Source organism: Carcharodon carcharias, chromosome 16 (assembly GCF_017639515.1).
Source record: "Carcharodon carcharias isolate sCarCar2 chromosome 16, sCarCar2.pri, whole genome shotgun sequence".
NCBI lineage: Eukaryota > Metazoa > Chordata > Chondrichthyes > Lamniformes > Lamnidae > Carcharodon > Carcharodon carcharias.
The window spans coordinates 113310369-113335204 of NC_054482.1; positions in this window are offsets into that span (position 1 = coordinate 113310369).

Consider the following 24836-nt stretch of genomic DNA (forward strand, 5'->3'; position numbering starts at 1 on the left):
TTTGAACTCTTGATCTTGGGGTTACAAACCCAGTACCATAACCACTCAGCTATTTAGGCCAAGCACTGACCAAATTATGGTGCGGTAGAGTATTATCAGTGTCAATTGCCTTGTTAACAAGCTCATTTGACCCTTGATTATGTATTAAATAGCACAGCAGGTTGCCAGTTTTGGAGTCTACCCACCAAGCGTGTAATGAGGTGAGCTTCGGGGTGGGCAGGTAGGTGGTTGGGTGATACCAGCCCTATTTTACATGCACTCCTGCCAAAAACATGCCAGTGGGGACACATAAAATCCAGTCCTATGTATTTTATTGTTGTGTGTGATCAGTGTTTTAATGTGTGAGGTTAGATAAACGTTTTCTTAACTTCAGAGTGATTTGTCCCAATTTAAATGATTTCTAGAAGCAAGCTTTTATGAGTTTAAAAATAAAGAAGATTATTTATCCATTCTTGCCCCAGACATTTAGAACACATTGCCTGACACAAACTATCACACACATGAAGTTTAGAGATAGATGAAGAAATAAACAATGCAATTACAACTTGGAATTATTTCAAACTCTTTCATAACAGTCCTGTAGTTTCTTGAATGAATTAATGCATTAGCTGGAGTGGAGGACTTGTTAAGGCAGAGGATTCTCAGTTATCTGTGAGGCTTCTTGTAGTTGAATTGCCATGAGGTTGGTTCTCAGATGAACTTGAAATTGAGGCAGATTGGTGGGAGAGCCCTTCTCCCAATTTCAAGGTATAGCTGTTTATTATCTTGGATGCTTGGTTGTCCTGCAGCTGGTTTGCTGACTTAAATGATGTTTCTGATGGTATCTGTTTCAGAGCAACTTTTGTTATATTTTCAAACTAAGTAGCAAACATGGCTGCCTTACCCATGTGGCTTGTGATAAGTCCAAAGTCCTTTACTAAATAAAGTCACGTGTTACTCTGTTAAACATCCTGTGTTGTGGCTTATAAGACCATAAGACCAGAAGACATAGGAGCAGAAATTAGGCCATTCAGCCCATCGAGTCTGCTCCACCATTCAATCATGGCTGATAAGTTCCTCAACCCCATTCTCCCGCCTTCTCCCCGTAACCTTTGATCCTAAGGCTTTTCACACCCTGAGGGTTTCAAACAGCCATGTTCTTTGTATTTGAGTTGAGGAGCCATCACAATACAATGAAAGGTCAATGAGATCGATACCATATTTGTTTAGCACCCATCGAGTTCAACGTCTATTGTCCATGGTCATTTCTGTTGATGGTCCATCCTTAACTAAAGAGATGTGTGAATTTCACAAGTGGCTGTGTTTGTCCATAATTTAATTAAGTATTTACTTGAGTTTCAGGGCTATCTGGAGCTGAATATTGCTAAGTCATTTGATATGCTGCAGTCATCTTAAACAGCTTTTGGATCCACTTTTAAAAGTATAGCTTTAAAGTTAGAAATGTTTTCAAGCCTATACTGGTCATAAGACAGTCCTTCTGCTTCTCCTCAGCAGTGACTATTTGTTTCTTTCACTTTCTGTGTCTCAAAAAGCAGCTCTCCCTTTTCTCTGCTGAGGTATGAAATCTGCCACTTGATTTCAATAGGTTTCTTTCTGAGTTTCTTCCCCATGACAACCAGATCATGTGGGCCTGTCTCTGAGCAGAGATGTTTAGCATGCTTTATTATGTCCCTTTTTCAGAGTGTTCTGTTTCATCTTAGGTGAAAGGAGACACTTTAAAACACAACTATATTGTAAAGTTCAGCCTTCATAACAGGGAGGAAGAAAGATTGGATTGAAACATAAAAGACAGAAAGAAAAAGTAAAAAATTAAGTATTTTAAAAAAACCTCCAACAGTTATTTAAAGCTGAAGGAGAGTGACTCTATGCTTATAAAAGTTATTTTTCAGTGCCAGAGGGATGCTTTGGCTATCAGTGAGGCTGCCCATGTGATTAAAAGGGAACTTAGATCGGAAAGAATAGGTCCTGACTTTTTCTGGTGTGTTTAGTCCATATCTATGAATTCAAGTATAGCAACTTCATGCCATTCAATACACCTGGTAAGTCAGGTAGCAAGATGATGGCACTTTTAATGTGCTTGTACAGTTGCAGGGAGTTGCTGTCTGATTTACAATGTTGAACGTTGTTAGCCTCATTGTTTTTGCTGCAGAAAAATCCAGCCCTTTGTGTAAGTGTGGAACGCTCCATGTCTGCAATATTTGGTTGCTTTTTATCTAAGGGAGGTGCCCCTAATTTTCTGGTTCAGGTCTAACCTCTCAAGAGCTCAATTGGCTTAGGTAGTTAGCTACTAGACACAGACCCCAGGAAGATCAGCAGTATGATTTGTAAAGTCCACTGAGTTAGCTGATGTCAGCTGGGCTGGTGGAATTACATAGAATTTAAAGCACAGGAACATGTTCAACCCAACCCTATGCTGATGTTAATGCTCCATACAAGTCTCCTATCAGTCTTTACTTCATCTTACCCTATTGACATACACTTCTATTGCTTTATCCCTCACAGTTACCCAGCTTCCCTTTAAATGCGCCTAACTTACTTGCCTCGACAATTCCATGTGGTAGCAAGTTCCATATTCTAACCATGCTGAATAAAGAACTGTCCCCTGAATTAATAGGGTTAAGAAAGAGCTTGTATTCCCCCTCCAGATTGGTGAACTTCACTGAAGTGTATCTCCGTGGACACCAGGTGAAGACTGTCTATCATTATTGATTATTCTGACAGTGGCGAGCTCGCTTGTAACGAATAGTGGCTTGGGAGAGGCAGGGAGGAGGATCTGGTTTCCTTGGATTTGCACCTCCATCAGGAATCAAAACCCACAAGACAGGAGGAGGGGAGAAAGTTGACAAAAAGAAACAGTGAAATCCATTCAGTCTAATGGAGTGCAGTCAAGCATATGGGGCCCTTTCAGATCCCATCTATTTCAGTTTATCCACAGATATGTTCACAAACGCAGCCAACAGTAATGCTTTCAATTACTTACAGCTTATTGTAAAGTGTAAGAAATTGATTTTTAAGATATATTTTTAGGGAATATTGTGCTATTCTGTGAAAAAGGCTGTGTTTGTGTGTGTGTGTATTCATATGATTTAACTAAACTGGGCCGAGATTAATAGTCAATACAAGTAAAATACTATGAATGCTGGAAATCTGAAACAAAAACAGACTGTGCTGGAAAACCTCAACAGGTCTAACAGCACCTGTGGATAGAAAGACAGAGTTAATGTTTTGAGTCTGTGTGACTCTGTTAGGATTGAGATACAAGTCAATAGGTTAGATCTAACATTTGCATTTTTTAGATAAATTGAGAGTTTCCATATCAAAGGGAAGTCGGGGCTAACAAGAAACATGTTTGCTTCTTGCTAGAGTTCCATAGGTAAATAGAAATGGGGATATTATATTTTATTGACCCAAAAGCAAAGACAAAATGGAGTCATGGAAGATTTTATATTTGGAATGATTTGAGTTTCAAAGAGATGTGAGAAGAATGAAATCTAAGATGAAAGAGGGAAAAGATATTTTGGAGTTACTGTAGCTAGGAGCTATAGCTGTTGGTGAGATGTTGGTGTAGTTGAGTTGTGAGTTGTTAGCTGTGACTGGGCTGGAAGGAGATGTCGGTTTGAATCAGCTATCCAGTCAAGCCAGAAAAGTCTTGGGCTTCAAAACAGCAGTCTGTTCTAAAGTCTTGAATTTCCATAGCAGAGTGGAAGAGAGCTACAGGCCATGTGGTATGCCTTTATTAAAGATGCAGGAGTTTGCCTTGGGTAATATTACTGTAGTTTTATAGTTTAACACCTATAAGGGAGTGTTGCCTAGAAGGTGTTTACTTGTGGGTCTAAACAAGTAGGAATCTTTTAGGTGGAATGTATTGTAAGACAAACATGAATTGTGCAACTGTAATCTGCTTATGTTTTATTTTATTCTTGCTAATAAAATTTTACTTTTAATTTTTAAAATCCTGAAAGTGTTGCTGGATGGCCTACTGCTGAGATCAGTGCATCTTCTTCTCATTTTCAGAATGCAAAAAAAAAAAGTTATGGCTCAAAGGACAAGTTTCCCTCTGGGATTTGGTTTGCTCAACAATTCACACCGGATGTGGCCATAACATAAGGCTACATGTAAACATTTTAGCTTTAGTGTGAAGCAGTTTTGGATAGGGGAGTCTCAAATATTACTGAAAAGAGAGACTTGTTGCCAAAGCTTTTTGTCTTGCACTCATCAGGACAAACACAAGTATGCCAAATTTCAAACTTTAAACTCCAGGAGAAAAGGGTGCTGATTGGTTAGCCAGTCAACTTGGACTGGCTGAGGCATTACCATGGAAAAGCAACTGGGAACTATAGGCTCCCCAAGCTCCAAGGTAATTCAAAAGATTTGCAGGGCTTGAATATGTTCCCTTTGTTTGCAGAATACGGGTCCCTGCTTATGATTGTATGTCACTTCTAGCATGCATAAATGAGCCAAATTGTGAGCTCAACTGATTATCCTAAATTGGTTGCTAGTGTCATTATTAGTGCATTGAGACTTAATATCTCAATGTAAATTGATTGGGACCAGACAGCGGACAAAGCTGCATTCTCCACAGCATTAATTCAAAGAAAAACCATTTGTACTGGTACTGTGGTTGCAGTTTAAAAGCAACCTTTATGTATGTCATACATGAGTTTTGGGATCTGGTTTCCTTCCATTTGTACCTCTACTGGGAATCAGGACCCTTGTGACAGTAGGAGAGGAAAGAGTTAATTGATTTCATATTTTGAAATTAAGAGTATTGAACTGTAGTGACAAGTTTTTGTTCCTGTTTGTCTTTTCCCTCCCTGTTTGTTTCTCTGTTCCTGGAGGTAGTGATGCACACAGGTGTACAGTTCACAAACATCGGCAGCCTCCCAGCGTTGCAATGAGTGGTTACTCGGCAGAACCTGCAACATCAACAAATCAGGATATTCCAGCAGAGCCGAAATCTTACCCTTTCCAAATGTCAACAAAGCTATAGAGGCATCACTGAACAGTGATCATTAGTGGGATTTCAGTCTGATTTCACACATATCCCCAACTACCCTTTAGTCCAGGAGTGTTGACATCTCTGCTTTTAGCCTTTTTGGCCTTGGTTTAACATCTCATCTAAAGGACAACATTGTAAACAATGCATATTTTCATCAGCACTGAAATATAATGGCAGCCTAATTTCAAATGATAATATTGAGTGTTGATTCTTCTTTGTTTTTAGATGCTGCTACTTAAAATGTCTCACACCGAGATATGGACATATTCAAGTGGAGTGATCTCCCGACTTCATTCCTTATTTCCATATTATTGTTGGCATCCTTCATTCTTCCTAACAGGATGGATGTGCAGTAAATCAGATTCACTGGGGACGGACCAGCTTCATATTTCACTTTTGCTGGTGGCAGAGATCAATGTGTGAGAAGCAGGTGCTTCCTTATGCGCTGCATTTGAACTGGTTATCCAGTGTCATTGTGGGTTTTTGTTTTCAGTGTTGGCGCCTGTTTTCAAGCCACTGTAGCCACTAATCGTCATGGTGACGTACACCAGCCCACCTTTCATGACGCCATTTTCCTCTGTTGTCGGCTGGTGTCTCTCAGGTGTGAAATTGGCACTCATGTCGTGCTTGCAAGTATCCTTGAAGCAGAGCTTTGGGCAGCCTACTGTTCCCCTGGATCCATCCTGTTTTTATTCATTCAGGGTATGTGGGCTTCCATAAGACCATAAGACATAGGAGCAGAAATTAGGCCATTCAGCCCATCGAGTCTGCTCCGCCATTCAATCATGGCTGATAAGTTTCTCAACCCCATTCTCCTGCCTTCTCCCCGTAACCTTTGATCCCCGTACCAATCAAGAACCTATCTTGGCTGGGCCAGCATTTATTGCCCATCCCTAATTGCCCTTGAGAAGGTGGTGGTGAGCCACTGCAGTCCATGTGGTGTAGGTACACCCACAGTGCTGTTAGGGTGGGAGTTCCAGGATTTTGACCCAGCGACAGTGAAGGAACGGCAATATATTTCCAAGTCAGGATGTTGAGTGACTTGGAGGGGAACTTCCAGGTGGTGGTGTTTCAATCTATCTGCTGCCCTTGTCCTTCTAGATGTTAGTGGTCATGGGTTTGGAAGATGCTGCCTAAGGAGCCTTGGTGAATTCCTACAGTGCATCTTGTAGATGGTACACACTGCTGTTACTGTGCTTTGATGGTTGAGAGAGTGAATGTTTGTGGATGTGATGCCAATCAAGTGGGGATGCTTTGTCCTGGATGGTGTTGAGCTTCTTGAGTGTTGTGGGAGCTGCACTCATCCAGGCAAATGGGGAGTATTCCATCACACTCCTGACTTGTGTCTTGTAGATGATAGACAGGCTTTGGGGAGTCAGGAGGTGAATCCTTACTCATCGCAGGATTCCCAGTTCTGACCTGCTCTTGTAGCCACAGTATTTATATGGGTAGTCCAGTTCAGCCTCTAGTCAATGGTAACCCCCAGGATGTTGATAGTGGGGAATTCAATGATGATACTGCCATTGAACATCAAGGGGACAATGCTTAGATTCTCTCTTGTTGGAGATGGTCATTGCCTGGCACTTGTGTGGTGTGAATGTTACTTGCCACTTGTCAGCCCAAGCCTGGATATTATCCAGGTCTTGCTGCATTTGGACATGGACTGCTTCAGTATCTGAGGAGTGGCGAATGGTGCTGAACATTGTGCAATTGTCAGCGAACATCCCCACTTCTGATGGAAGGAACTGAAGATGGTTGGGCTGAGGACGCTATCTTGAGGAACTCCTGCAGTGATGTCCTGGAGCTGAGATGACTGACCTCCAACAACCTCAACCATCTTCCTTTGTGCTAGGTATGACTCCAAGCAATGGGGAGTTTTCCCCCAATCCCCATTGACTCCAGTTTTGCTGGGGCTCCTTGATGCCACACTCAGCCAAAAGTGACCCTGAAGTAAAGGGCAGTTACTCTCACCTCACCTCGGGAGTTCAGCTCTTTTGTCCATGTTTGAACCAAGACTGATATGAAGCCAAGAGTTGAGTAGCCCTGGCGGAACCCAAACTGGGCGTCAGTGAGCAGGTTATTGCTAAGCAAGTGCTGCTTGATAGCACTGTTGATGGTCCCTTCCATTATTTTACTGATGATGGAGAGTAGGCTGATGTGTTGGTAATCGGCTGAGTCAGATTTGACCTTTTTGTTTACTGGACTTACCTGGCCAATTTTCCACATAGCTGGGTAGATGCCAGTGTTGTAGCTGTACTGGAACAGCTTGGCTAAGGGCACAGCAAGTTCTGGAGCATGAGTCTTCAGTACAATTGCCGGAATATTGTCAGGGCCCATAGCCTTTGCACTATCCAGTGACTTCAGCTGTTTCTTGTTATCACATGGAATGAGTTGAATTGGCTGAAGACTGGCATCTATGATGCTTGGGACCTCTGGAGGAGGCCAAGATGGATCATCCACTTGGCACTTCTGCCTGAAGATTGTTGCAAATTCTTCTGCCTTATGTTTTTGCGTGGAGCCTGGGCTCCCCCATCATTGAGGATGGGGATATTTGTGGAGCTCCTCCTCCAATGAGTTGTTTAATTGTCCATCGCCATCCACGACTGGATGTGGCAGGACTGCAGAGCTTAGGTCTGATCCATGGTTGCGGTATTAGTTCTGTCTATCACTTGCTACTTATACTGTTTGACACGCAAGTAGTCCTATTTTACAGTTTCACCAGGTTGACACCTCATTTTTAGGTGTGCCTGGTGCTGCTCCTGACATGCCCTTCTCCACTCTTCATTGAACAAGGGTTGATCCCCTGGCTTGATGGTAACGGTAGAGTGGGGGATATGCTGGGCCATAAGGTTACAGATTGTGTTCGGGTACAATTCTGCTGCTGCTGATGGCCCACAGCACCTCATGGATGCCCAGTCTTGAGTTGCTAGATCTGTTCAAAATATATCCCATTTAGCATGGTGGTAGTGCCACATAACATGATGGAGGTTATCTTCAATGTGAAGGTGGGACTTTGTCTCCACGTTGACTGCGAATGGTCACTCCTACTAATACTGTCATGGACAGATGCATATTTGGCAAGCAGGGTTGGTGAGGTCAAGTAGGTTTAACCCTCTTTTTGGTTCCCTCACCAGCTGCTGCAGACACAATCCAGCAGTTATGAACTTTAGGACTCGGCCAGCTTGGTCAGTGATGGTGCTACCGAGCCACTCTTGGTGATGGACATTGAAGTCCCCCATCCAGAGTACATACTGTGCCCTTGCCACTCTCAGTGCTTCCTCCAAGTGGTGTTCAAAATGGAGAAGTACTGATTCATCAGCTGAGAGAGGGCAGTATGTGGTAATCAGCAGGAGGTTTCCTTGCCCATGTTTGACCTGATGCTATGAGAATTCATAGGGTCCAGAGTCGGTGTTGAGGACTCCCAGGGCAGCTCCCTCTTGACTGTATACCACTGTGCTGCCCCGTCTGCTGGGACTGTCCTGCCGGTGGGACAGGACATACCCAGGGATGGTGATGGTGGTGTCTGGGATATTGTCTGTACGGTATGATTCCATGAGGATGACTATGTCAGGCTGTTGCTTGACTAGTCTGTGAGACAGCTCTCCCAATTTTGGCATTAGCCAAAACAAGTTATCCTATTTAGTTCTCAGTTGATTGCATCTAAGTGTAAAGTGCACCCACTGTGATTCAGTCTTCTCATGTACTAACTTCGATGAGAACTGCCCAAAGTATCACTATACCACAAGGCCCCAGGTTGGATTTCTAGTCTCAGTTTAGATGATCTTAGCAAGGCAGCAGCTGGGGGTGCCTTAATTGATCTGTGTCTCTGGATTTGAAAGAGGAAATAAAAATCCCCTTGATTTGTTGCACTTGATCTATTCCCAGTGACCTACCTCACCCCCAAATTTTACCAGAAAGCATGTGTGTGAACATAAGATAAGGACTAAATCTCACATGTCCACTGTCCTGCCTCCTGGGATGAATAGCCTGCCAACAATCACTGTCCACACAGCCTAGCAACCTCTGAGGCAAGGCAAGGCCAGTAACCCAAGCAGATTGAGTGATTTCAGGGAGATAAAAGGACAGCAGGGGGGTGGGGGGGGAGCGATCAGGAATTTAGGAAGCATTTCTCCCTGTTCTCTGGTAATGTGACACTGTTGAATTTGCAGCTATTTATAGAAAAAACCCCCTGTTGAGAATCTTAATATGCAGGCCGCTGAAACAATTTCAGAACATTGTGGTGAAGTCATTAAATCAGCACAAACCGAATTGGTATTGTTTCTTAACCTTGCTGATGGTATGGCGTAGGAATTGATTAATACCTTCCCAGCACCTAACCCTGCAGTTTTTAAAGAGCAGGACTGATTTTTGAAAGCTTTTTAGCCTCAATGAACGAAAACTAACTGAAAACAGACATCTTGGCCTAGGTGGAAATCAATCGAGGAAAGTAAGTATGCCACTGCTTTTAAATTGAGATGCAAATAACTTGTACTTTTGGTACTTTCATTGCTGCAGTCGATCTTTTTCCATGATAAGTCCGTCATTTTTGAGTCAATTATACTCAGGAAGAATTAGTCATTCAGTGATCCACACACAGCCAGCTTGATTTAGATGGGAGACTTCCCAGAGTGTTTTATAAATCACAGTTGCTCCTCATTAGTTAGGGGTCACTATTCCTGTTGGCAGACACAGATCTTGGAATGTTGAGCCTAGAGTTGCCAACCCTCCAGGAACTGAAGATCAATCTCCAGGACACTGCTGTGTGCAACCCTGGAGAAACATCATCCGGGACATTAAAAAGATTGGGGGGTTTTTTTAATCATTTTCTTTGAACATTTCTCTTTACCAGATATAAAAATATTGAAAGTAGTCAACAACAAAAAAAAGGCTGTTTGGCTGACAGTCAAGCATCATCCAATTGGGTAATGAGTTTCTTACTGTTTTCCAATTGGGGTAGGGAGGCAGCGCGTCACAAGGATGGATGTGTTGGCCGACTAATGGCTGGAGTGTGGGGGCCAATCACACGATGAAACCTCCAGGACTACACTTAATCACAGCTGGCAACATTGGCTGAGCCTCATTCCCGACCTGATCACTTTCTAAATGTAGTCCAAATATAACCATTGCAGGAGCTGTCATCTTGTTGTGATATTCAGCCATTTATTAATCAGAAACTTCTATAACACAGAATGAGGCCATTTGGCCCATTGTGACAGTGCTGGCTCTTTGAAAAGTTAGTCCCTCCCCTTCTGCTCTTTACCCCTGCAAATTTTTCCAAGCACTTATCCAATTTCCTGGCTGAACACCATTGAATCTGCTTACACCACCTTCCAGGCAATGCATTTCAGATCATATCTCCCTGTATATATATATATATATATGTATATATATATACGTACATATATAAATATATATATATATATATATACCCATATATATGTTAAAAAATTCATCTCATCTCCCTCTCTGGCTCTATTGTCAATTATTTTAAATCTGTGTCTTCTGGTTACTGACCTTCCTGTCAGTGGAAACGGTTTCTCCCTATTTACTCTGCCAAAATGGCTTTGATGTGTTTCAGAAAAACAGGACAGCTGGTCTTTAAAGCTATACGACTGGTGGGTAGGGAGGGGAAGGAAGGGTTTATTTTGCCTGTGTGTACGGTGTCTCACATGTGCACAGAATGAGCCTCATAAATGCACTGACAGCTCACCTCCACCTCCTTGTGGGCCATGATGATTGCAAAGTTGGTCAGGTGCCGACACTCGCTCTTGGTGTGAGTCCTGTTGGTGTCGATCAGCTTACAGCCCTGGGTGGACCAGAAACCCATCATAGTCCGCTCTGAGTAACTCCAGAATGAGCAATTTGCATTGAAGTAGTTGTCAGGCTGGAGCAGATTGAAAGGTAAGAGAGGTGCAGAATGGAGCAAAAAAATAAGGAAATGAGGTGATATAACACATAGCTGAGAGGGAGAGTTTCGATCAGGTAAATGTTCATTCCCTTGATTTAGAGAGGGACAAATTAGCCAGGGCCCTGAAGGAAGGTGTAAAACCCTATAACTTGCCTTTGGTTTTTTTTTTACAGATGCTGTCTGACCTGCTGCTGTGTTTCCAGCGCTTGCTGTTTCTAATTTCAGATTTCTAGCATCTTAATTGACTTACCTGGTAAGTATGTTGATGACTGATGAGGATGGGTTTGGGCTTGGCAGTAAAGATCTTCTCCTGTCCCAGAGTCGATGGCCTGCAAAACATGCTTGTCCCTATCCACACCATGAATTTTTTATTTTATGTTCATGGGATGTGGGTGTCACTGGCTGGGCCAGCATTTATTGCCCATCCCTAATTGTCCTTGTTCAGAGGGCATTTAAGAGTCAACCACATTGCTGTGGGTCTGGAGTCACAAATTGGCCAGACCTGGTAGGACAGTAAATTTCCTTCCCTAAAGGGCATTAGTGAACCAGATGGGTTTTTTAACAACAATTGGCAACAGTTTCATGGTCATCATCAAACTTTTAATGCCAGATTTTTTACTGAATTCAAATTTCAGCATCTACCACGGTGGGATTTGAACCCAGGTCCCCAGAGCATTACCCTGAGTCTCTGGAATACTAGTCCAGTGACGATGCCACTATGCCACCACCTCTCCACCTGGGTGAGGGAAAGGAGCATGACCTCGGCAGCTATGTGGCTGTAAGGAGTCAACGTCTTCAGGAGATGGGGCAACATTAGCGGGGAGGGATAACGGAGAAAGAAAACTATGGAGTAAATTCAGTCTATATAGTAGTTGGTCAAAATTCTGCACAGTAGATTTACCAGGTCAGCACTTCCCAATTCTATTGGGCATGCGCGGGATTTGAAAAATGCAGATTTCTTCTATGGGAAGGGCAACTGCATTTTAAGATACAATGTGGTGCTGAATTTGGAGGAGGAAATCTTTGCCAATCACATCTTTGCATTTATGGTTATTGATAGATCTCTGTAAGTGGCCAAAGCAGCTGCTTATAGCCATCACTGTGTTGGTATATCATGAATTAATGTCCTCTCCAAGGTTCTACCATCATTTCAGTTGCATGTGAAGCAGCATCTTGGAGGGTGTGCGCTGTTTGTACTGTAATAAAAGGGCTGACATAACATTCAAAGTATTGGACCACAGAGTATAAAAGTAGGGAAGTCTTGCTACAACAGTACAAGGTGTTGGTGAGACCACACCTAGAGTACTGTACTCAGTTTTGGTCCCCTTTCTTAATGGGGGACACACTTGCATTGGAAGCAGTTCAGAGGAGGTTCACTCAGCTGATACCAGGGATGAAGGGATTGTCTTATGGGGAAAGGTTGAGCAGGTTGGGCCTATGCTCGTGGGAGTTTAGAAGAACGAGAGGTGATCTATTGAAACATATGAGATCCTGAGGGGTCTTGACAGAGTCGACGCTGAGAGAATGTTTCCCTAATGGAGGAATCTAGAACTATGAGATACAATTTCAAAATATGGGGTCTCTGCTTAAGATAGAAATGAGGAGGAATTTCTTCCCTCAGAGGGTCGTTAGTCTTGGAATTCTCTTCCACAGAGAGCAATTGAGGCTGCATCTTTGAATATACTCAAGATTATGTTAGAGAGATTTTTGATTGACAAGGGAGTCAAGGATTAATGCTGGTGGTGGGGGGGGGACGACAATTAAAATAGAGTTAAGGCCACAATCAGAGCAGCCATGATCGAGGGGCCAAATGGCCTACTCCTGCTCCTATTTCTTGTGATTTTATGTTGAAGATGCAAGTGACCGCTGTCTGAAACTGAAGATTGAGTTACAACATTGAAATTCCTCCTGTATCTCACTGACAGGAAGGTCGGTAACCAGAAGACACAGCTTTAAAATAATTGACAAAAGAGCCAGAGAGGGAGATGAGATGAATTTTTTAATATATATATATATATATATATATACAGGGAGATATTATGATCTGAAATACATTGCCTGGCACTATTCTTTCAAGTGTGTACTATGGGCAAGGTCAGATTTGCTGAGAAAATTTCAATGAAACCTGCCCGTTTAAGGCATAGGCCGGGACTTTCCAACCTCATCGCAGGTGGGACCCACCGCAGAGATTTGGTGGCCCGACCAAAAGCCTATTGACTTTCGGCGGGACCGGATGATCCCGGCGGTGGGCGGGGACAGAAAATCCCACCCATAGTTCTTCCAACTGATGTTCACAGACCCTTCCTAGACAGTCAGCCAGATTATCAGAGTCTGGTCATTGGAGCTGGGCACACTACTAGCAGTCTTGGATGCCACTCCCTATGTTTTCCTGTTCTCCTTAGTACATGTGTTCTGTTACTGTACATTATTTTTTAAAAATCCGCAAAGATTGCGCAGTTTTCCTTTGGTGGTGAGTTCAGGACAAAGGGTCACGGCCTTAAAATTGGAACTAGGCCACTCGGGTGTGATGGCAAGGAATCACTTCTTCACACAAAGGGTGCTGGAAAACTGGAACGCCACTCTCCCATCCAGCTGTCAAGGCTGAGGGCTTCAAGTGAAAAATTCAAAACCGAGATTGATAGATTTTTGTTAGACAGGGGGAGGTAATGCGTAGTGGTATTGTCACTGGACTGGTAATCCAGAGACCCAGTGTAAAGCTCTGGAGACCTGGGTTCAAATCCTGCCACGGCAGATGGTGGAATTTGAATTCCATAAAAACCCGGAATTAAAAAGTTTAATGATGATCATGAAACCTTGGCCAATTGTTATATAACAAAAACCCCCATCTGGCTCACTAATGTCCTTTAGGGGAGGAAACTTGCTGTCCTTACCTGCCTGACCTACATTTGACTCCAGACCCTACATGTTGGCTCTTAAATGCCCTCTGAACAAGGACAATTAGGAATGGGTAATAAATGCTGGCCTAGCCAACGATGCCCACATCCCATTAATAAAAGAAAATGGGGATTAAGGGTGGCAGAGCCAAGGTAAGTGGACAGAGCTAAGTTAGACATCAGCCAGGGTCTGTTTGGAAGAACAGTCTTGAATAGCTGAATGAATGACTCCTGTTTCTGTGTTCCCATTATTAACTGGCACAGGAGTGTGGCATTACTTACAGGGGTTGCCAAGGAGTGTGTCAACATTTCTGAGGGCCTCCCTTTATAACATTGACAAAACCATGTAATTTGTGTTAACTTCAAGCTTTCTCTGTCCTCTCATCAATGTTGTTAGTGACATGGGGCTGCCCCCTCTGATGTGCTTTGTTTACATTTTAAATAAAACCTTTCACAAGGCATCCATTTTGCTTTTGTTCTATGGTTATGGTAATTCCTGCCAAAAGACTGATTAGCAAGAAACCCTTCAATTTGGTCCTGCTGATATTGAGTTGTTCCAGTGTTTGCCACTAACTTTGACTCAATGATGCTCCCCTACTTGTTAGGGGGTTATTTTTCATTTTTTCGTTTTTGATCCCATCTGTCCATACGGAACTATGAAAGCTGTCTGCATGGATGGAAGTCATTTAACCCATCAGTAATTTTTGCTGGAGCAAACCAAAAGCAATCCCACCGTATCACACTCCCAACATATCTTCCTCTGCTTCAAATCCAATTTTCCTTTAAATGATACAGTGCTCTTGCCCTGTGGCAAAACATTCAATGCTTCAGCGACTCTGTGTAAATAAGTCTCTTATAACCTCACTCCTTACTTTTTTAGAGACTGTGTTCAATTCCTCCTCATTGACTCCCCAGCCACAGCAAGTTGTATTTTCCGTTTCACTTGTCAAAACACTCCATAATTTAAAAACAAATACTCTACTAAAACTCTTAAACCTGTATGCCCCAGTGGAAATACAGTAAATGTTGTGTTATCCAGCAGTCAACCAACCGGAATTCTCTACTAACCAAAATTTCTGATGTTCCCCTAATCAATTTACAAACCGGAAGCAATTATGATGTTCCTCCATATTTTATACTTTAAGTTATGTTTTGATTTACTGTTGAAGGTTAAAAAGAATGCTGCTCTTTACTTCCTGAGTACTTGCAAATTGGTTCATGCTATAAGTATTGCACAGTATTAATGGAACTCTCCATTAACCGGCATGTTTGATTAACCGGTGCCGGCCATTCACCACCGCACCCCCCCGCCGCCCCCCCCCCCCCCCCCCCCCCCCCCCCCCCCCACCCCACCACCACCACCACCACATGCCGGATGATAAAGATTTCATGTAGTCCCAAATTTCAAGTCTCTTGTCATAATTGGATTTTCTCATCCTTGACATATAAGATGTGTGAGTATTAGTAAGAGAGTACCTACACAAGAATGTCTAGGTGTATGTTGCCTCAGGCTTTAATGTCATTTGTTACAATTATGTGGTTTTTAAGATGATTATGTTTTGGGAGCATGTCTCTAATTTAAGATAAAATGAAGGGAGTCATGTGATCTGTTCTGAAGTCTACCTGACAGCAAGCCTGGGTGGTTTGATTGGTAGAGATTAAAAAGGGCCCAGACTGCTGGGAAGAAGGTACAAGGTGTTTATGCTTGCAGGCAATGACAGCAACATGTATGATAGACTGTCAGTCTCCAAAGTGCCAGAAAAGTGCTGAGAATGTCAGGTTGTAAACAGCTGTGCTTTAAACTGCCTTTTTACTTCAAAGATAAAGGAGAGTTATGCTCTCAAGGTTAGCTAATCAGCATTTCTACCTGGATACAGGGCCCATGTGATTCATGTTGCCATGGAGGTGGGCTTTGAGAGGGGAAATGTTTCAAACATATCCCTGAAAACTCACAGGCAAGTTAGGCTGCTGGAAGGTCAGAAGATTTGCCCAGCTTGCGCTAGAGGAAGAACCCCTGTTAAAAACCTTACTGTGAAAGACAGTTCTGAGATTAAACGTTCCCAGGCTGAGAAAGGAAAAGAACAGAAGTAAACACTCATGGATCTAAGAATCACCTGAATGCCTACTTAAAACACAGTGTAAAGTTTATCTGTGAAGTGTGTTTTCAGTTGTATTCAAACAAAGAGGGGAATATTCTGTTTTATGGTTTCAAGTATAGGTTGCCTACAAAATACAGCTTGGTTAATTATGCTTTTAGGCTTTTGTTACAGTAAAAATCTCAAAGCTTGAAATCTTGTGTCATCCTTTCAACTACTAACTGAAAGTTCAAATTTCTTTCTAAAAGTTATCAGTCTCTATGGAGATCATAACACATTCCACAGCAGGAAGTGTAAAAATGCACAGAGCACTCTAACTTGGGCTGATGAGTGACAAACGGCATTTGTACCACACAAGAACCAGGCAATAAGTATCTAATTCTCCCCTTGAATTTCAATGGCATTACCATTGTCGAATCTCCCACCAGCAACATCTTGAGTGTTCACCATTGACCAGAAAATTAACTTGACCGTCCATATAAATTCTATGGTAATGAGAGGAGCTTTGCTATTCTGTGATGAGTAACTCATCTCCTGATTCTCCAAAGCCCGTCCACCATCTGCAAGGCACAAGTCAGGAGTGTGATGGAATACTCCCCACTTCCCAAATGAGTACAGCTCCAACAATATTCAAGACTATATTATTTTCTGCCAACCTTCTCTTACTTGAGGATTTCCCACCTTTCAACACGTTTGCTAACAATTCTACCCAGATAATTTGGGACCATTCCTTTTTAATCTTGCTGAGCTTTGCTTTATTGCTGTCCAGCACTTTTTTGATTTTTCATGATCATATAATATTGAATTGACCTAATTAAATTGTAGTCTCAATTGTTCTACCCTTACATATCTGCCCCATTAAGTTCCAAGCCATGCTTCTTGTTGGTGGGGCTGGAGCTTCAAAACTAGCCAACCTCTTAACTGTTCCAGTACCAGTTACAACTCAGAGATAAAAACAAAAAAACTGCGGATGCTGGAAATCCAAAACAAAAACAGAATTACCTGGAAAAACTCAGCAGGTCTGGCAGCATCGGCGGAGAAGAAAAGAGTTGACGTTTCGAGTCCTCATGACCCTTCTGTCGAAGTTTTTCCAGGTAATTCTGTTTTTGTTCCAGTTACAACTCTGTTGAACAAGTCCCCAAGGCAGATTTTTCCCAAAGCTGTGATCTCCACCGGTAAAGGTGGGCAAGGGCAGCAGGTTCATGGGAATCACCTTTGCTTTCAAATTCCAGGTCAAGTCACACACCATCCTGACCTGGGTATTTATCGCTGCTCCTTCACTGTCACTGGATCAAAATCCCAAAACTCCAAACTTCTCAACACTGAGGGGCGTACCTTGTGGGAGGACTGCAATGATTACAGAAGGCAGCTCATGACCACCTTCTCAAGAGTGACTAGGGATGAACAATAATTACAACAATGTCAATCAGCGATGCCCACATCATGAGAATTATTTTCTTTAAAATTCTGCATCCTGCTGATGAAAGGTTGATAATCATTGTGGGTTCTTGCACATATCATCCTGGTCAATACTGGTACTAGTCAGGTGTCCATATATTTTTTAATTATATTTCTAACTCCAATTTTGCTTCGTGTGTTTTTTTTTTAACTCCATAAATTGTTGTTGTTTTAGAGTTCCGAAGATTACAATTGCCTTAGTTGAACGGGCACCAATTCACACCAGCATCTCTGTTGTAATGTGGTATTTTTCAGATATAGCTTCACTTTCCAAATTCAGCTCTGTGCTTAGCTTCCCTTTGCAAGGTGTAAAGAATGAAATACAGTAAAATCTTGGCTGGAGTGGGCTTATCTGTGTTGCCCTGCCTTCCTCATAATCTGATGACCTTTCCCGTCAAAAGTTCAGACATAAAAAAATGTCAATGAAGAATATAATTTCACATGGAGGGTTCCTGAGATGTTCAGCTTATCTCTCTCTCTCTCTCGCTTTGTCAGTCTCAGTAAATCCAGTCACAGCGTGTTCCTCTATTGTTCAGCCTGACCCGATGGTAATTCTGCGCCAGTACCTTTCAAACTTTCTATCTCTGCTGCCTAAATGAACACAATAGCACCACCACTTCCGAGTTCCCCATCAAGTTCCACGCTTTGGAACAATATCCCCATTCCTTTATTGCCATTGAGTCAAAACCCTGGAACTCCCTCCCTAACAGCACTGTGGGTGTACCTACACCACACGGACTGCAGTGGTTCAAGAAGGCAGCTCACCCCCACCTTCTCAAGGGCAATTAGGGACGGGTAATAAATGCTGACCCAGCCAGCGATGCTCACATCCTGTGAACGAATAAAAATAAAATCACGTACTTTTATGGGTTTGAGGTCCTTTTAAAAGTTGTCCAGGGCTGCAGCCTCCCTTTTTGATGGACTGACTTTACTTAATAATCACAGCCGTAAGTTAATTCAGCTATGTAGTTTTTGCTCCCCTCTGTCTTTTTCCTCCTTTGTGGGTATACATCGATTTATTTCCATGTATCAGAGAATTATGCTGATTTACAAGAAGAGGAATATTATTAAGAAAATCTTTAAAAAAAAAAGCATGTGTGACAATTTGTATTGAATATTCCAGGATGGAAGGTGACCCTTACTGTAATAAGAACAGAAAGTGCTGGAAGTAGTCAGCAGGTCTGGGAACATCTACAGAAAGGTTTTGAATCGAATATGACTCTTTTTCAGAACTGAAGGGAGGTAGAAATATAATAAGTTTTATGCTGTTGAAAGGAAGGAGAAGGAGGGAGAACAAAAGGGACGTTCTGGGATAGGGTAAAGGGTGGGAGAGATTAAATGACAAAGATGTCATGGAACAAAAGGCAAAGGAAATGGTTGTAGTAAAGAACCAAAGCATTGGTCCAGAGTGAGTGTTAATGGCAGAATAATGAGTCGCTCTGTCTGAAAGCAAAAACGTGAAAAATAAGATCCAGACCGGCACATGACAAAACAACAGAATCAAAATGGGGAACAGAGTTCATGGTCTGAAATTGTTGAACTCAGTGTTGAGTCCAGAAGTCTGTAAAGCACCTAATTGGAAGATGAGGCGTTGTTCCTTCAGCTTGTGTTGAGCTTCACTGCAACAGGAGAAGGACAGAAATGTGAGTGCGAAAATTAAAATGATAATTTTAATTGACCTGGAAGCTCTAGGTCCTGTTTGCCGACTGAGCAGAGGTGTTCCACAAAGCGGTCCCCTCGTCTGTGTTTAGTTTCCCTAGTGTAGAGCAGGCCACATGTGAGCAGCGAACACGGTAGACTAAGTTGAAAGAAGTATAAGTGAATTGTTTCTTCAGCTGGAAGGAGTGTTCAGGCCCTTGGACAGTGAGAAGAGAGGAGGTAGAGGGCAGGTGGTACAGCTCCTATGGTTGCCTGGGAAGGTTCCATGGGAAGGGGATGACGTGTTAGGGGCTGTTGGAGGAGCGGACCCCCAGGGTGTCGCAGAGGTAATGATCCCTTCAGAATGTTGATAGAGAAGGTGAAGGGAAGATGTGTTTTGTGGTGACATCGTGCTGGAGGTGCTGGGAGTGGTGGAGGGTGATCCTTTGAATGTGGAGGCTGGTGGGGTGGAAAGTGAGGACAAGGGGAACCTTATCCCAGTTCTGGGAGGGAGGGGAAGAGGTGAGGGCAGAAGTGCAGGAAATGGGTTGGACACAGTTGAGGGCCCTGTCACCCACAGTGGGGGGAATCCTCAGCTGAGAATAAAGGCCAAAAGACCCTCACTGTCATCTGTTTGATCTCATTTCTTTTGACTTTTTTCTTTTCCCAATACTTATCCACCCTTTTTTGAAAAACGGTTGCTGTTTTTGCTTCTACTGCAATATACGATATCCCATGTCATAGTCCTCAAACAAAATTCAACTGACTCTTTAGCTTATATAAATGTGTGCCTTGTGTAAGACTTTCAATATCATAGATAATATAGCCTACGATAATAAACATGGCTTCCGGACTGAGAAAACAAGGGCAGGATTTTCCCCCCCATCGGGAGTGGAGGGTGGTGGGGGGGGTGGGGGTAGGTGGAGGTTGAAGTGCGGGCAGGAGCGCCTCCGATTGGCACCCCCAATCAGGGGCGCACCGCCGTTTTACCTGGGCGGGTCAATTACGTGATGTCCGCAGAGGTGTTCCACAAGGAGGTCACTCAGTTGTTGAACTTGTATAATACACTTGTTCAGCCTCAACTGGAGCACCGCACCCAGTTCTGACCACCACACTTTAGGAAGGATGTGAAGGCACTAGACGGAATGCAGAAAAGATTCATAAGAATGGTTCCAGGAATGAGAAAGTTTAGTTACGGAGGTAGATTGGAGAAGTTAAGACTGTTTTCCTTGGAGAAGAGGAGGTTGAGAGGAGATTTGATAGAGGTGTTCAAAATCATGTGGGGTCTGGACAGAGCAGATAGGGAGAAATTGTTCCCATTGGTGAAAGGATCAAGAACAAGGGGGAGCAGATTTGAAGTAATTGGCAAAAGAAGCAATAGTGTTTCCAGATAGAAGCAGAGGAGCATAGGAGCAATAGCGTAATCTTTAAACACAGCCAGTGGTTAAAGTCTGGAATGCACGGCCTGAGAGTGTGACAGAGGCAGGTTCAACTTAAGCATTCAAAAGGGAGTTAAACTGTTATTTGAAAAGGAAGAATGTGCAGGGTTACGGGGAGATGGTGGGAGAATGGAACTAAGTGAATTGCTCATTTGGAAAGCAGGTACAGATCTGATGGGCAAAATGGCCTCTTTCTGTGCTGTAGCAATCCTGTGACAATGTGAAATGCCTCTACTAATAAAATTAGGAACACAAATGCCATTTTTAACAACCTTCTCAACTTGTCCTGCCACTGTTGAAGATTCGTGTTTATGCATCCCAAGGTGTGTCTGTTTACGGACCCCCTTTAAAATTGTATCGTTTAGTTCATGTTGCCTCCCTCATTGTACCAAAATGTAGCACCTCACACTTCTCTGCATTAAATGTCATCTGTTATTCGTCTGTCCAGTCTCTCACTGTCCTCTTGAAGTCTGCGATTATGCCCACACCCCCAAATCCACATCATTACTATATGTCAAAAAGAGCGTGGTCAAAATGCGGGCTCCATGGGGAGTACCACTGCATACCGCTCTCCAATCTGAAGAAACAACTGTTCACTGCTACGCTCCGCTTCCTACCCAGTCCAGTTCATACGCACGCAGACGCTGCTCTTTGTCACATTGTTTGTTTTGTTAACAAGTCCATTCTGTTGTTCTTTTGAAAGTCTGTATACACAGCATCTACCGCACTACATTTATCAGCCCTTTCTGTCACTTCAATAACAGGTTAGTACGCCAACTCCCTCAACAATCCCTCTTTGGGTGGATTTGACAAGGGGAGTGTTCACCAGCTCCCAAACTCCCGCTCCCCTGACTGAAAAGTCCGTCAGCACCACGCCAGCCAGAAACCCGGCTGTCTCACAGCGATAATATGCTGGGGGCAGCCGTAATTGGTTTGGAGTGGGACTTCCGCCCCCCATCTGAGAGGAAGTCCCGTCCTAGAGAACTATCAGGCGGGCCGACAGCTCTCCAGCAGAGCCAGGATTGGGTAATGGCCACTGCTGGGCCTGCGAGCTGTCCCCGGAGAAGATGATTTTTTTTTTTATTCATTTAGGGGAGGCGGCCATCGTTGGCTGGGCCAGCATTTATTGCCCATCCCTAATTGCCCTTGAGAAGGTGGTGGTGAGCTGCCTTCTTCAACCGCTGCAGTCCTTGTGGTGTAGGTACACCCACAGTGCTGTTAGGGAGGGAGTTCCAGGATTTTGTCCCAGCGACAGTGAAGGAACAGCCGATATATTTCCAAGTCAAGTTTGTGTGTGACTTGGAGGGGAACTCCCATGTGCCCGCTGCCCATGTCCTTCTAGATGGTAGCGATTGATGGATCCTGGACCTCAAGTAAGTCCGGAGATTTTGAACGAGCCTGCCTTGCTGACCCCCGCAAGGTGGGCGAGGGGCTCTGTGTTTTAGGTGCTGGGGGCGAGGGTTAAAGTGGTGGGTATAATCTTGGGAGGATGGCAGAGGGGGAGGGGGTGGTTGGCTCCTATGGGCATAAGTATCCCCCTTCCGCCTTTCCCTGATGGGTGTATTGTAGCAGCAGAAGCAGAAGGAAGCCATTAATTGGCCATTTAATGGCCTCAATAAGTCCAAGGGTGGGCTGACTGACTGAGGTCTTACCCAACCACCATAATATACAAAATACAGGAGACAAGTTGGGAGTGGGTAGGAAGGGAGTGGGCAGGCCACCCGTTTTATTTTATGAGATCCCCGCCGTATACCCACCCCACACCCCTGTCAACCCACCCCACCAAGACCTCCCCACCAAACCCCTCCCCACCAAACCCTCCGCACCAAACCCCTACCCACCAAACGCTCCCCACCAAACCCCTCCCCACCAAACCCACCCCACCAAACCCTACCCATCAAACCCCACCCCACCAAACCCCTCCCCACCAAACCCTCCCCACCAAACCCCTCCCCACCAAACCCACCCCACCAAACCCTACCCATCAAACACCTCCCCACCAAACCCCTCCCCAAAAAAACCCCGCCCCACCAAACCCCTCCCCACCAAATCCACACCACCAAACCCTACCCATCAAACCCCTCCCTACCAAACCCCTCTCCACCAAACCCACCCCACCAAACCCACCCCACAAACCCTCCCCACTAAACCCCTCCCCACCAAACCTTCCCCACCAAACCTTCCACACCAAACCCCTCCCCACCAAACCCTCCCCACCAACACTCCCCATCAAACCCCTCCCCACCAAATCCTCCCCACCAAACCCCTCCCACCAAACCTTCCCCACCAAACCCTCCCCACCAAACCCTCCCCACCAAAACCTCCCCACCAAACCCCTCCCCACCAAACCTTCCCCACCAAACCGTCCCCACCAAACCCCTCCCCACCAAACCTTCCCCAACAAACCCTCCCCACCAAACCCCTCCCCACCAAACCCTCCCAACCAAACCCACCCCACCAAACCCTCCCCAAAAAACCCTCCCCACCAAACCCTCCCCACTAAACCCTCCCCACCAAACAACTAGCCACCAAACCCACCCCACCAAACCCTCCCCAAAAAACCCTCCCCACCAAACCCTCCTCACTAAACCCTCCCCACCAAACCCCTCCCCATCAAACCCAAACCAACAAACCCTCCCCACCAAAGCCTCCCCACCAAACCCTCCCCACCAAACCCTCCCCACCAAACCTTCCCCACCAAACCCCTCCCCACCAAACCCTCCCCACCAAACCCCTCCCACCAAACCTTCCCCACCAAACCCTACCCACTAAACCCTCCCCACTAAACCCTCCCCACCAAACCCTCCCCACCAAACCCTCCCCACTAAACTCTCCCCAAACCCACCCCACCAAACCCTCCGCACCAAACCCACCCCACCAAACCGTCCCCACCAAACCTTCCCCACCAAACCCACCCCACCAAACCCTCCCCACCAAACCTTCCCCACCAAACCCTCCCCACCAAACCCCTCCCCACCAAACCCTCCCCACCAAACCCTCCCCACCAAACCCCTCCCCACCAAACCCTCCCCACCAAACCCTCCCCACCAAACCCCTCCCCACCAAACCCTCCCAACCAAACCCACCCCACCAAACCCTCCCCAAAAAACCCTCCCCACCAAACCCTCCCCACTAAACCCTCCCCACCAAACCCCTCCCCACCAAACCCACCCCACCAAACCCTCCCCAAAAAACCCTCCCCACCAAACCCTCCCCACTAAACCCTCCCCAACAAACCCTCCCCACCAAACCCTCCCCACTAAACTCTCCCCAAACCCTCCCCACCAAACCCTCCCCACCAAACCCTCCCCACCAAACCCTCCCCACCAAACCCCTCCCCACCAAACCCTCCCCACCAAACACTACCCATCAAACCCACCCCACCAAACCCTCCCCACCAAACCTTCACCACCAAACCCTCCCCACCAAACCACTCCCCACCAAACCCTCCCCACCAAACCCCTCCCCACCAAACCCCTCCCCACCAAACCCTCCCCACCAAACCCTCCCCACCAAACCCCTCCCCATCAAACCCTCCCCACCAAAACCATCCCCACCAAACCCTCCCCACCAAACCCTCCCCACCAAACACCTCCCCACCAAACCCACGCCAACAAACCCTCCCCAAAAAACCCTCCCCACCAAACCCTCCCCACTAAACCCTCCCCACCAAACCCTCCCCACCAAACCCTCCCCACTAAACTCTCCCCAAACCCTCCCCACCAAACCCTCCCCACCAAACCCCTCCCCACCAAACCCTCCCCACAAAACCCTCCCCACCAAACCCCTCCCCACCAAACCCTCCCCACCAAACCCTCCCCACCAAACCCCTCCCTATTAAACCCTCCCCACCAAACCCCTTCCCAACAAACCTTCACCACCAAACCCTCCCCACCAAACCCCTCCCCACCAAACCCTCCCCACCAAACCCCTCCCCACCAAAACCCTCCCCACCAAACCCTCCCCACCAAACCCTCCCCACCAAATCCCTCCCCATCAAACCCTCCCCACCAAAACCCTCCCCACCAAACCCTCCCCACCAAACCCTCCCCACCAAACACCTCCCCACCAAACCCACCCCAACAAACCCTCCCCAAAAAAGCCTCCCCACCAAACCCTCCCCACTAAACCCTCCCCACCAAACCCTACCCATCAAACCCACCCCACCAAACCCTCCCCACCAAACCTTCCCCACCAAACCCTCCCCACCAAACCCCTCCCCACCAAACCCTCCCCACCAAACCCTCCCCACCAAACCCCTCCCCACCAAACCCTCCCCACCAAACCCTCCCCACCAAACCCCTCCCCATCAAACCCTCCCCACCAAACCCCTCCCCACCAAACCCTCCCCACCAAACCCTCCCCACCAAAACACTCCCCACCAAACCCTCCCCACCAAACCCT